Genomic DNA, 12,809 nt, shown 5'->3' on the forward strand with positions numbered 1-12,809 from the left:
ATGTGTGTCATGAGGGTGTGCTGGCCAAACTTCGATGCTATGGTTTGTCGGATCAGTTCTGTGTATGACTCTTCAGCTTCCTGAAAGAACGTTTCATACAAATGGCCGTCAATGGGTTGCATATCTTAATGAGGATCTGGAAGTGATTTGGATTGGAGTGAAAGTAACCAGGTTCAATTTAATGCCACAAAAACCCAGGCATCGACTTTTTCCAAGAAGATAAATGTCTCTGAACCGGATATAATAATGTTAGGACAGACATTTCCGCTTTCTGCTTCAATAAGTTTGTTGGTGGCTAAAATAGACATCGATATGTCATGGCATAATCATGTCGCTGGAATTACAAAGGCTGCGTCTCAGAAGCTTGGAACACTATTCCGAACCAGAAAACTGTACACACCTCAGCAACTTTTGATGCTTTATGAAGCTCAGATCAGACCTTTTTTGGAGTATTGTTCTCATGGATGGAGATCTGCCTCCAAACATACCTTGAAGTTGCTGGATTCCATCCAGAAAAGAGCCATCGGCCTGATTCAAGACGCAAACATGTAGCGGTACATATCAGCAATGCGCAACGGATTGTAGCTGCTCATCGTATTGAGGTTCAACTCAGTAGACCTCGAACTTTACTGTTTAAGAAGTCTTCCATCTGGAGAACTGTGTTTATGTGGAAAAAACTTCCTGAGAAAGTTTTTTCAAATGGGTTTAATCTTCACCGATTCAAATCCAATGTGAATAGCTATTTTCGCTACTTAAGAATTTTTCTATAGGGCTTGTGTTTTGTCCTTAAAAAATTTTTGAGAAAGAAAGATTTTGGCTCTATCCTCCTTTATTTCTATGCAAATAATGTGAAAATCTTCTAAAGAAAAGAAGAGATCAAATAATTTCAGAAAGAACTCTTCACAAATATGTGTAGATCATGCAAAGAAGTAACTTCAAGTAACAAACTGGAAAAAAGGCCTATCGAAACATTTCATGAAAACATTGAAATACACGAAAGAAAAAATACCTTCGAAGTACTACTTTTATATGATATTGAATTATACAAAAAGCACTTTTTCCTATTCAGTTTGTATTCCAAACATCCGTTATGGATCAGATATCGTTCACATGATTCTACACAATTCTGCATTTGAGAGAGTTAAAGTTTCTCCAACATGGAACACTGTCATCCTCAGTAGCGGACAGTCGATGTTTCGGAATAAGACACTTGTCTTGTTACGGTTACAAAATTCGTAACTCCAAATATTTCTGGTTATAATCTCCAAATGCTATTTATTGTCTCTAGCATAACAGGACACACCAATCCTTTGTATTGGTCTAGTATGTGATTTCAACAAAGTCATTTTTGGAACGGTATTCGCGAAACGATACCATCTAGAAGTGTTGTTTGTAGAACGTACCTTTAATTGCAATATTATCAGCTGGCAGAACTGCGCTGTAGTCTCGAAATTAAGGTCCGGACTAACTCTTGTTGGAGTGATTTGTTATTTCATATGTGATGAAATACATATTCAATTAGTTGTTTCTTGATAGGAAATTGGTCGTAAGAAGAGGTTGTTTAGTATACTATAAATAGGAATCGAATCATAGGCTAAATGGCATGAATTGGAATTGTTTTAGAAAACAGGTTTTGTGATTGGTCGCTGATTACATTCCTGTAAAGTGTAAATATATTTATTTTTAGTCTTGTTGTTTTGGTAGGCACTGACGGAAAAACGTCAGGGTAAAGGATCACTTCCGGAAGGTGGAATTTGAGGTTGCGAGTAGATTTTCTTTGGGGAAGATATAGGTCGCCGGTGGAAAAAAGTTTAACTGGTCCAACGTTAGGGTAATATCACTAGAGAGTGTCAGTGTCCGTTAGTAGATGCGGGATTTCACCCTTCGTGGAAATAATCCGTTCATTGTGTCTGGAAGTAGTCAATGGAAGCAGGATTGAGGAAGGTTGTTTGCATGCCTGATTCCGGTAACTAGTTCACGTGGCCATCTTCTACATAGAAAAAAAAAATCTCGACTCTGTCGAGGTAAGTAAATTCGGTTTTATGAATTTCACAATCATGAGAGTTTTCTCTTTTGTTTCACAGATTTTTGTTCTGGTTGTAAGAATCAACCTATTAATCAAAAGTAGATTTGAGGTTCATCTAAGGGCTGTCCCCTTGAGTAGGTTAGTCAATCTTGAGATGCGGAATTCTTTCATCAACCGTATTCTCCACTGTTTGCTGGTACTGGTATTCGTCTAAAAAGATTGTATTACTCACCCTGGGAAAGGAAAAACAGCAGAAGGCTGAAGTGAAGTCAGAGCAATGGCATGGTATCATCAGAATGCTAGGCTAAGTATTCATTGTCAAGGTAACCTCTTCGCAGTGTTGAATATGACTATTTGGAGTTTATTATGAGCGTAATTTACAAAGTGTTGAATTGAAGAAAGGGTTATAATATTAGTTTTTCCCAAGAGTAACTGTACGCTTTCAGCAATTGCTTTAAGTCCCTACTCAGTATAGTATAGACATTCATTTACATTTATGTAGATACCGAATAAGTATCTCAAAATTCAGACAAAAAGATTGATAATCTATTCAAGATTAATGTATATATGTATAGACACACAAATAGTGTAGTTTTTCAAGTTTCAACCTATTTTTCAGAGATAAGTTCTGGGGTTATGTTTTGTGTACAATATTAAAACGTTTAATTTCAATTTTTTTTATGATAACAAGCCATCAAATTCTGACAGAGGTAGCAAATAGATTCCTGATCACCTGAGTCGCTTTGTTTTTGTTTTCCCTGTGATCTTTTTGCAGCACATACAATAGATCTTTGTTTTCCTAGCTAATAAGGTAATTTCCCTATTTATTTGGGTTTTGGGGGATACTTATTTCTTCTTCCCATATAGCCATCCCTAACCAGGGGAGGTAGGACACTCTGACATCTCCATACATGATAGAAAGATTTGCTGAATTGATATTTCGATACAGGTATGTTCGTTCCTTGGGGAAGATTGAGTTAGCCGGAGAGTCTTCTACACTAACAGGTTTGACAACACCCGCAGGGACGTAGCAGTCTTAATGCCTCTTCAGCACCAATTTGAATAACATTACAAGATGATGCACTCAATTTACTGAATAAATTAGGATTTTATATCACGAATGAGTTGAGTCTTCTTACGCCATCGATGACAGTACGTAATGACATTCATTCGCTTATCTGATTTTATTCCAGAGATGTAAATCTTGTTTGAATTGAAGAAGGGTATATTTCAAGGAGTTATTAATTTTCAGGAAAGACAGGTTTTGTTATTCGTAACGTAAGCATAACATTGGAACAAACATCAAAAATCCAACATTTTCTTTCCTTTATTTTTCTCTATGCAACAAAGATTGAGACCACTCCGTGTAATTCCATGTGCGTGTACATTCACCCATGCTCACTCGATACATCCAACCCACAATAAAACGTATCATATAATCCTTGTTAAAATTCCTCTTGCACATGTCAAGGCTTGAATACATTAATACAACGTCAATATATTAGCGGGAATAATTAATTCTAATAGATTTCTGCCAACCAAAACAGCATCATCAATCTCAATTTAAAATAATGTTTATATAGGCAACTGTGTGAGTGGTAATAGCATTATTTGTTTGTTTGTACTTGCCCTTTATTAGTTTAGGCTTATATTCCAATGTATGGGATATTAGAAGTAAGTATATAGAATATAGGAAGAAAATGACTTCTATCTACTTTCTACTAATATATATATTATGACGGGTTTCAGTTCGTTAAACCATTCTCAAATAAAAAGTTTATTTAAGAATGGTTCAACAAACCGACACCAGTCATAACAAATAAAAATCTTAGTAGAATAGAATGGTTTATTAACTGCGTTACATTTTCAATTGTATAGGCTTTCTTAAATAAACATAAAAAACAAAGAAGAAAATTGGAAAAATGTAAAAATATTAAGCAACGCAGGGGTTGCCTACGTATTTATATAAATAAATAAATATTCACCTATGATAATAGGGGTATTCACAAACTACCACAGTACAATCGATACCGGTGAGTATGTTTCATCTCGAGTAAACATGGCTGACGTGAACTGTCCTAAAATGATCGTAGTATTCCGAGACTGAGTAAAAACATTGGTTGAGTAGCATTTCCTTGATGGCTCTTTTGAATTTGGTGATACTAAGCTCTTTAAAGTTATTTGGCAGAGAGTTGAAAAGATTATAATCAACAGAATTCATTTTTGATCTGGTCAAACCATAACGACATGTTCTTACCTTGTCCGCATTCCTCGTGAAGTGTTGCTGTATGTCAGTAGCGTCTGATAAATATATGATGTTGGCAACGGCATGATACGTAATTTTTTGAATCATGGTCTACAGTGCTTTCGGAAATCTGTACTTGCTAGAATTCTTACAGTTTTTTTCTGTAGTTTGAAAATTCTCATCGAACCAGGAGAGTTCCCCCAAAGAACAACACCATAGCTAATAATATGTGAGTGGAAATAATCGGTGAAAATAATCCTTATGGGGATAAAATACACAGAACACGAAGCGAAACCCGAGAAAACAGCTCATCAAACTTTGAATCTTTGAGTTAACATATATATATATATATATATATATATATATATATATATATATATATATATATATGACTGACAACGTTAACCCTAAAACTATATTGGAATTATAAATTCTGCATACAAATCAAATGATTGAAAAATAGTCTTTTATATCTATCAATACAAAGAAAACTGAGTTCATTTTCGTCGAAAATGGTAGTGATTATTGCCGATTCAGGAGACCCTGCTGTCTGTCAGAAATCGTGGTTTTCGAATAACTTCTGCAGAATGATGTGAAAGTATATTGTATTTACTAAAATAAAATGAGATATATAGACTACGAAAGATACAAAGTAGAGAAATGCGAATACTAGTATCTTGTAATCGACGTGAATCTATTTGACATATGCTAGCAGCGCTGAACTGGATATCTGTTTCCAAATACCCCATATTTTTGACATTAGTGTTTACTTATGAAATTGAGACGGACTAGAACCTCCATATCTTCCTAATAAAATAATTTATAACTACCAGATTGACCCATATCGAACATGAAACCGAAATAATTTTCATGTGACACAACTGTTGAAAAGTGTTTCGTTTCCAACCAATATAAGAGTCTTTTTAGCTAAACTCAATGAAAAAATATGCAACATAATTCTCTGGAAAATTCTGTGGCAAAATAAACTCCAGTTTGATGCTAGGTGGGGGGGGGGGGAGGGGGTGAAAAAAATGGTGAAAAGCTTTACACAAATTTCCATATTTTTCACTGAATGCTTTAAATGAATTACCTGTTTCTATTCAAGATTCAACCTCTCTCTATATAATTATAACAAGTCATCATATGTTGAAATAACCTGTATCTCACTTTATGCTGAATTGTAGTTGTATTTTACATATCTTAACATTATATAAATATAACCTTTTTTTGTGCTAAATCAAGGATCAATATTCAACGATCGAGAAATGTGGTCAATGTGGTAAGTCATACGAGCAAGCGATGACCACTTGACTCGCAAATGAATAGTATACTTTTCATATGACGTCATATTTCAAAATACGATTCATTTGGAAGGGCTATCCCAAGGTGTAATACAATTGAATTTCTTTAAAAAAACCTGAAAATCATTCAGAATACTGCCCGTTCTTCAATTTCAAACAGTTTGAGAACTGGGTTGGTTTAAAACACGAAAGTCTGTCATCAGTAGGATTTGATCACGAATACTCCAGTTCACAAGTCCGGTGTTCTATCACGCTGCAAGCGTTAGTACTAATTAATGCCGCACAAAAGTGTTTGAGTTCATTTCAATTTCATCACTAAGTGATGAAGGTTTCAAAAGTATAATTTTTTCGCCACATTTCATATTTCTGCTGGTGTACAGGTTGTTTCACTTCTCGAGTCCATGTTTTTTAATTTTCGTTAGAAACAAAATATTTCAAAACGAAAGGTCAGTTCAATGATTGACTTGACGTTTGAGAATATATTTTGAAGGAGTTGAATTCTCAAAGTTCACTTGCGAGTGAAAATAATTGAGACACGACTGTGAAGCTATGAATTTCCTCATCTGTGATTTGCTTTGAAGGTAATGATTCGTGAATTTGGTCAACTGTGATTATGTTCAAAAAAATGTTTGAAATATGTTCAAAATATATATTTCCGTTAATCAGCTGTCGCATCCCTACTAACGACAATTCTCAGAAGTTGAAACTTGTGACTGCTAAGAACTAACGAGGTCTTACCTTTTTACGTGTGATTCCTAATATGGGTTGGACGATACCAAGTAAAAATTGATCGTTCAGCCTGCGGTTTGAAACACCGACTAATAAGGCGGTCTAATGAGAGAGTGAACAAATCACCCACGTCGAACCGATCGGTAAACGACCGACCGATTGGTTCGAAGGATTGAGTTGTGAGATTATTGCTCACAAGAAACGGTTTCATGATGGATTATTTTTCCAAGAGTCATAGAAAAACTCAACATCAAAGTAATGTTGGGATTTGTCTCTTTTCTTTAGATACTTTCACGTGAATTGTTCAAGTGACTTGGCATATCAGTTTGAGGTACACCTCAGTATACCTCAAACTTCACTGTTTAGGAACTCTTCCATTTGGAGAACTGCGTTCACGTGGAATTAACTTTCTGAGAACGTTTTTCCAAATGGATTTGATCTCCAGCGGTTCAAATTCAATGTGAATCGCTACTATCGGACAGGCACCGCTCTTAGAGCGCCTTAAGAATTTTCCTGTAGTGTTTGTGTTTTGCCTTCGAAAAATGTATTCTACCATTGTATTTTCATTCATGTTAATTTTGTTTTTTGATGTTTCAGTATTTCATATTCACTTTTGAAATATGCAGTATTTAATCCCGGAGGACGTTGATACACGAATCCACAGTTTTGGATGCATTTATTAAAAATGTTCTTCACAAAACTGTTCACCTTAATATATACGTCTTGAAAAGTTAAAACAGATAACTAGCAAGGATCCACTCGAAAAAGCTATGGTTGGAACTAAAGTTGGGAAGGAAAACATTAACATTATGTGATGGAATAAGTATGTAATATGTCATATTAGCATTTCAAATGTCGAAAAGAAATTGAGATAATTCCAGTCGATGCATTTCTTATATTCGAATAACTGTAAAAAATGTATTATCAACTGGTTATACTGAATTTCAAATTCAATATATTATATTTTCAATAGCTTTTCCAGGTGAATTCTTCAGTTTTCTCTGTGAGAGGTCAAAATACTTAATAAAGTTCATGAAACCTTGAACCTTCCATGCAATAAAGGTGTCTTAAGGGACATTTTCAAGACTGTGTGATTTTTCATTTGTGTTTCATTAGTATTAAGAGACTCGGAGTTTGAGAAATTAGTAACTGTACATTCCAAAATATTTCATTGTATTGAATGAGTTCTATATTAAGACAACCACAAATATTGTCTCGGTAAGGCGAAATTTTACTGAATCCCATGCTCAAGTGTATCTCCGTCATCCAAGTCATCAACGATTCAATTAATAAGCCGGTATTGAATTTAGCGGTTAGAATATCGGGTAACCAATCGATTTTCTCATAAATTCTTATTTTCTAACGAGTAACAGAAGTCTCAGGTGTCAACTGCCTTAGAATTCATCGGGGAAACGAGAAATTAAACTTATAAACAATCAAGAAGGAGTTAATTGCGACATATTGCAAAAACTTTTGAGGATGTACAATTCCATAATCAATTTTTTCGTTCCAGAATTTGAAATGATGTTTTTTTCGAGAGCTAGTGAAATCTGGAAATTTTTATTCACCACAGATGATTCGTTCAATAAAAATCATCGAAATCATGAAAAACCTCGAGAACATGATGTGTGATAATTTCTACAATAATTGGTACAATCTGAATACATCACAAAATATAGTGCTCAAAATCTCAGATTGAAGTTCCAGTTGTATGCTGAGCATTACAGTACCTCTGAGTTCAGCACTAAACAGTGTCAATTGGAATGGAATTGAGAAGGAAGACAAAAGATTTGTTCTGGTTCTACGAAATTCAGGTTCTAGAACGTCAGTAGTATGCGCAGTATGAGCGTTCTGGTTTACTGTTCAAATTGATTCAAATTGATGAATCCTGGGTTCTGGTTCCTACTGCGAAATGATCCTAAACTGTCTTGAACCGTCTCGAATCGTTCTTGCTTATGAGGCTGAACTATTGAGAACTGTTCCCGTTGCTCATGCTTTTTCATTTATCTGATTTAAATGATTGATGATTGAGGTTAGATAACATTTGAACTGACTACAAGGATACCTTATATTACAAAATGGACATGATCAACAGTATTTTATCGTCTTCATCTCTTCATATATACGATAGGTGGCACAGTGGTCTCCTCAAAATGCATTCTGGTTTAACCAAGTGTCCGAGACCATTACGGACTGTTTGAGATTTTTTGCTTGTACGCATCATGTCTTGCACAGTTTCCAAACAGTTTCGAATGTTAGAACTGTGAAAGAATTCCAGTATTATTCCTTACTACACCAAAGGTTCCAAACAGTACATCACAAGTATCACTGGATAACTTAGATCTGAATTTTATTAAAGAATGATGCATACTGTATATATGAATATCTGAAGAGAAATTGCGGGGTACGGAACCAAAAATACGAACTATATTTTTATCGCTCCTTCAAAAGTAAGGCATAATTCAAATTGAATGATAATGAATGCATCATATTGTGTACCTATTCTGCACTATAATTTACGCTAATCTCTGAAGGAGCAATAGATAAAAACATGAAACGTTAGCAGAGACGTAGATTGTGTATTATCAGCACAAAATTTTTCAACAAAATCAATTCAATGAATGCAATTACAATAAACTTATTTTGGTAAGTACGTATTAAAATAATTTCACAACGTATTGATGAGTCTTCACAACGTATATTTTCCTACTTCACGTACAAACAAAACATCTATTCCACCAATTTGATATATCACTGTTTTCAAAGATAGACATATTCCCATTAATTCCAAATAGTACTGACTGTACTGATATATACTGTGTGACAGAGACTTATGATACACCCACTTTTTCTCCTTGGTTTCTCTAGCGATATTTCTGAAACATATTTGAAATATTTGTGAAACAAACTCAACTTCCGGCTTTTCCGGAAATGACAACAACTTTTGATTTTCAAATGGGACATCCTATATATTATCACAAGAAAAGTTAGGGAAGATCATGTGGAATTCAACGATACCATGTTTGATGGTGTTATCTCTAATGACTACGGATATATCGCCATTTATTTTATCCATAAGCTCAATGAGTGAGAGAGAGAGAGAGAGTTGGATGGACCCTCCAGAAAAAGTTTCTCTGTCCTACCATTTTCAAGAGGAAGATCCAACTAAATCTACATACCATGTTGTCTTTATTTATACCATGGATACCTCTGTTAGGTAACTGCGTCTTAATTGTCTTAAAATCACTTTCACGATATTGCCTTATCTTTTACTCAGGTACATCTGATAACTAAAAATATTATTTCAACAAGCTATTGATCCATCATCGCATTATTTCGACTTATTTCTAATTTCTAATGCCTGTTGTTAACTTGTCCAACTAATCTTAAAGAACTAAAATCTATGGAATAGTTTTGTTGCAAAACATGATGAGCGACTGCTGATTTTTCATTTTTCATTCATATTTTAGGTGTGCTAAGTGTTGCATTTATCTCATTCTAATAGATCTTCCAGTCTGTCCATAATATTTTGCATCGCAGTCCTTACATTAAATTTCATAAATTCCAGACTTTTCCGAATTCTCTACTTTGTCTGTTGGACTTCCCAAAAGGCTCTGTAGTGTATGACTTGTTTTGAATACCATCCATACCTTGTTCCTTGAAAATCTTTCCAAAGTTCTTCGTGTATTGGTGGTATGGAACTTAGATATATTCATCTTGGTTTTCGTCGTTTCTGAAAGTCAAGATTTCGTTCATTCTTGACCTTCACGTTTCATTTCTTATAATATAATATAAAATATTTCTCGAGAAACCGTTATTGACTGATTTTTCCTGTATTGTCATTTTTTCTTTCATAAACATTCCATCTGTAAGAAGAAACAACGTCACAAGACGATGCACTAAAAAATTCAACTCAGCACGTGCACAGTGATGTGAATTATCAAGACTATACCTGTAAGCTCTTGTTTTCTTCCTAAATACATCGTATTCTAGCTTTTCACTTCGACGAAATTGTCCTTCATTTTTTAACTCATCCCTCAATATTCGGTTTTTTATTATAGAATATCGTAAAAACATCATCCATATCCCAGGAAAATACTTTTTTTTTCATGTCTATTTCCAATTTGCTCCTGAACAGATTAGTCACGTAATTTCGCATTATATTTTCGAAAACGAACACACCTGTTTGGAGAAACTGGGAGATATACTGTTAACTACAGAACTACAGTTAACTATTTTCAATAGTTAATTGTAGTTCTGTTCAAAGATTAGTGTTGAAATTTTAATTCATTATTTGAAATGATATCCACTCTGTATATGTTATATGGTCACTGTTATCGGTTTATTTTGAGTCTAGCGATAATTTCATTTTGGTTGTCACATTTGATTTGGTATATTCGAGTATTGAATTTCTACTTCTACTTCAACAATTTACTATGATGAACAGTTCAAACTACGATCTGCAATAATCATCTCCTAATGGTGGTAGTTACTTGAAGTGACAAGGTTTATGGATGTGTATTGCTTTGTGTTCTATTGACAAGATGGCATTCAAGAAAGGATTATTCAACGAAAGAGGGCCCAGTACTTCATATATTGTTAGAAATGAGACAGGTGCATGTTGATACATGTCAAAATGGCATGTTATGAAATTTCGTCATGTGTTATGATTTGATGTTTCGAGCAACTCAGTTCAAACATAAACAGAATAACTACAAGCATTGAAGTGATAAATTCATAGAGGTAGCCGTTACTACGTGGTAGGAAATCATAATGAAAAGAGAAATGAACCTTTCTATGTTTTTTACCACTCTTATTTGTAACTATCGTAACTGCAGTTTCGTCCTATATGGACATTTTCAAACTTATGCAATAAACTAAGTTCTGTGGGAAACAACAAATTCTGTGGGAAAATCGAGTAAACATTCAAACTTTAGATCATTCATCTCATTTTAAATTATTTGTGAACCAAAAAAAATTGGATCAATATTCTCAAAATCTGATCATGGAATTCAACAATCGTTTTGAAGACTTCCACAATATGAATGAAATGGAATTCCTACTTTTCAACAATACATTCAATTTTGAAGATTCACAAGCACAGGTTCATTTGCAAATGGAGTTGATATATCTTCAATCGGATAGTATTTTGAAAGAGGTTAACCCTCTTATATTTTATACACAATATTTCAAGAGTTTGGATATATACCTGGATAGATACCTATTTATGTGAGTCGATGTTTTCTGTCATGAAAATAAATAAGAACAAAAATCACATAAAACCTATGAATGAACATCTACAATCAATAATTGAAATAATTAGAACGAATATGATACCTGACATCAATGAGCTTGTCGAAAACAAGTCAGTTATGTGGATCCTAGAGCTCAAATTATTTACCCTCTTTTATAACTTCGATATGATTTTCAACAAAAACCGTATATTATATACTATATAATCCAATAAATGAAATGTTATAATAATTCAGTGCATTTTTTTCATTTGAATTTGGCTCACATATACATTGTAAATTTATTATATGGCGTCTGCAAAATTGAGTTTGACACCTCTGCCCTAGGTATTTCAATTCCTCAGTTCTTTCTAGAATGGTGGTGAACTTGTCCCAAATATATATTTCGAAAAATTCCAACTACAGATAAATTATAGAACTATTTCAGTGTTTATATAACCCGAACTACACGTTTATGCATACCTGGCAGTGGACCGATACTCGGATTTTGGTGAAGTTCATCGAACAACTCGACCGACTTGTTGGTATGGGTTTATAGATTCTGCAATGCTTGTGTATTCACACATGACCTAACGTCAAAAGACATGGATGCAAACCCGTGGATATGGCTCACTGCGTTTTGGGTTTGTGGTTTGAATGCTATCGACAATTTAATGTATGTAACTGAATTCTGGTTCAAAAAACAATTATTTTTCATATTCTGATATTACTTTCAGGTGAAAATTTGTGAAAGAGATGTTGAATACTTCGTAAATGAAAATGCAGATTCAGGCCATGATGAAAACCAGCTGAATATATGTCGACAGTTCAATAAATGTGAACATTTCGAATTGTATCTGAAATAAACTCACGAAAGTGTGTGTTGTATTTATACAGGGTGGGGCACCGAAACGAAACAGGTCAAATATCTTCTAAACACTTGTATTCTGAAAAAAAATGCAAAAACATGTATATTTTAAATCCAAGGGGGACATCTTCCTATCATAACCTCAACTCTCATAGCTCTTCCCCCACCCCTCGGTGACTATCACTCATACAATTTGAATAGGGAAAGTAGTAAGTGTGACACATCGTTAAAAAGGTAATTCCATAAGAAATTCAGTCATGTCAATTTCAACTACCTAACTTTCAATTTTGGCGCCTTCTTGCGGAAAAAAAACTGTTCCGTATTCCAAATTATGATACTTCATTCGCAAGCTAATTTGACATAAATTCGGTGACAATGCATTATGGAGTTTTTCTAGGGAAAAACAAGA

At 34.2% G+C, this 12,809-nt stretch overlaps 1 long non-coding RNA gene across 2 annotated transcripts; it reads left to right on the forward strand.

The window, feature by feature from the left end:
• The first annotated feature begins 1,222 nt into the window (after positions 1–1,222).
• LOC141485452 (uncharacterized) lies at positions 1,223–12,409 on the forward strand. 2 transcript variants are annotated; one of them, XR_012467219.1, is made up of 5 exons: positions 1,223–1,630; positions 1,688–2,024; positions 2,085–3,178; positions 11,981–12,208; positions 12,270–12,409. It is a non-coding gene; the product is annotated as an uncharacterized lncRNA (long non-coding RNA). The 2 variants fall into 2 exon arrangements; XR_012467218.1 differs by having other exon boundaries at positions 1,223–2,024.
• The last annotated feature ends 400 nt before the right edge of the window (positions 12,410–12,809 follow it).

The sequence above is a fragment of the Leptinotarsa decemlineata genome, unplaced genomic scaffold (assembly GCF_025532065.1).
Source record: "Leptinotarsa decemlineata unplaced genomic scaffold, Ldec_3_MD MMD2_tig00026328_RagTag_RagTag, whole genome shotgun sequence".
Classification (NCBI taxonomy): Eukaryota; Metazoa; Arthropoda; class Insecta; order Coleoptera; family Chrysomelidae; genus Leptinotarsa; species Leptinotarsa decemlineata.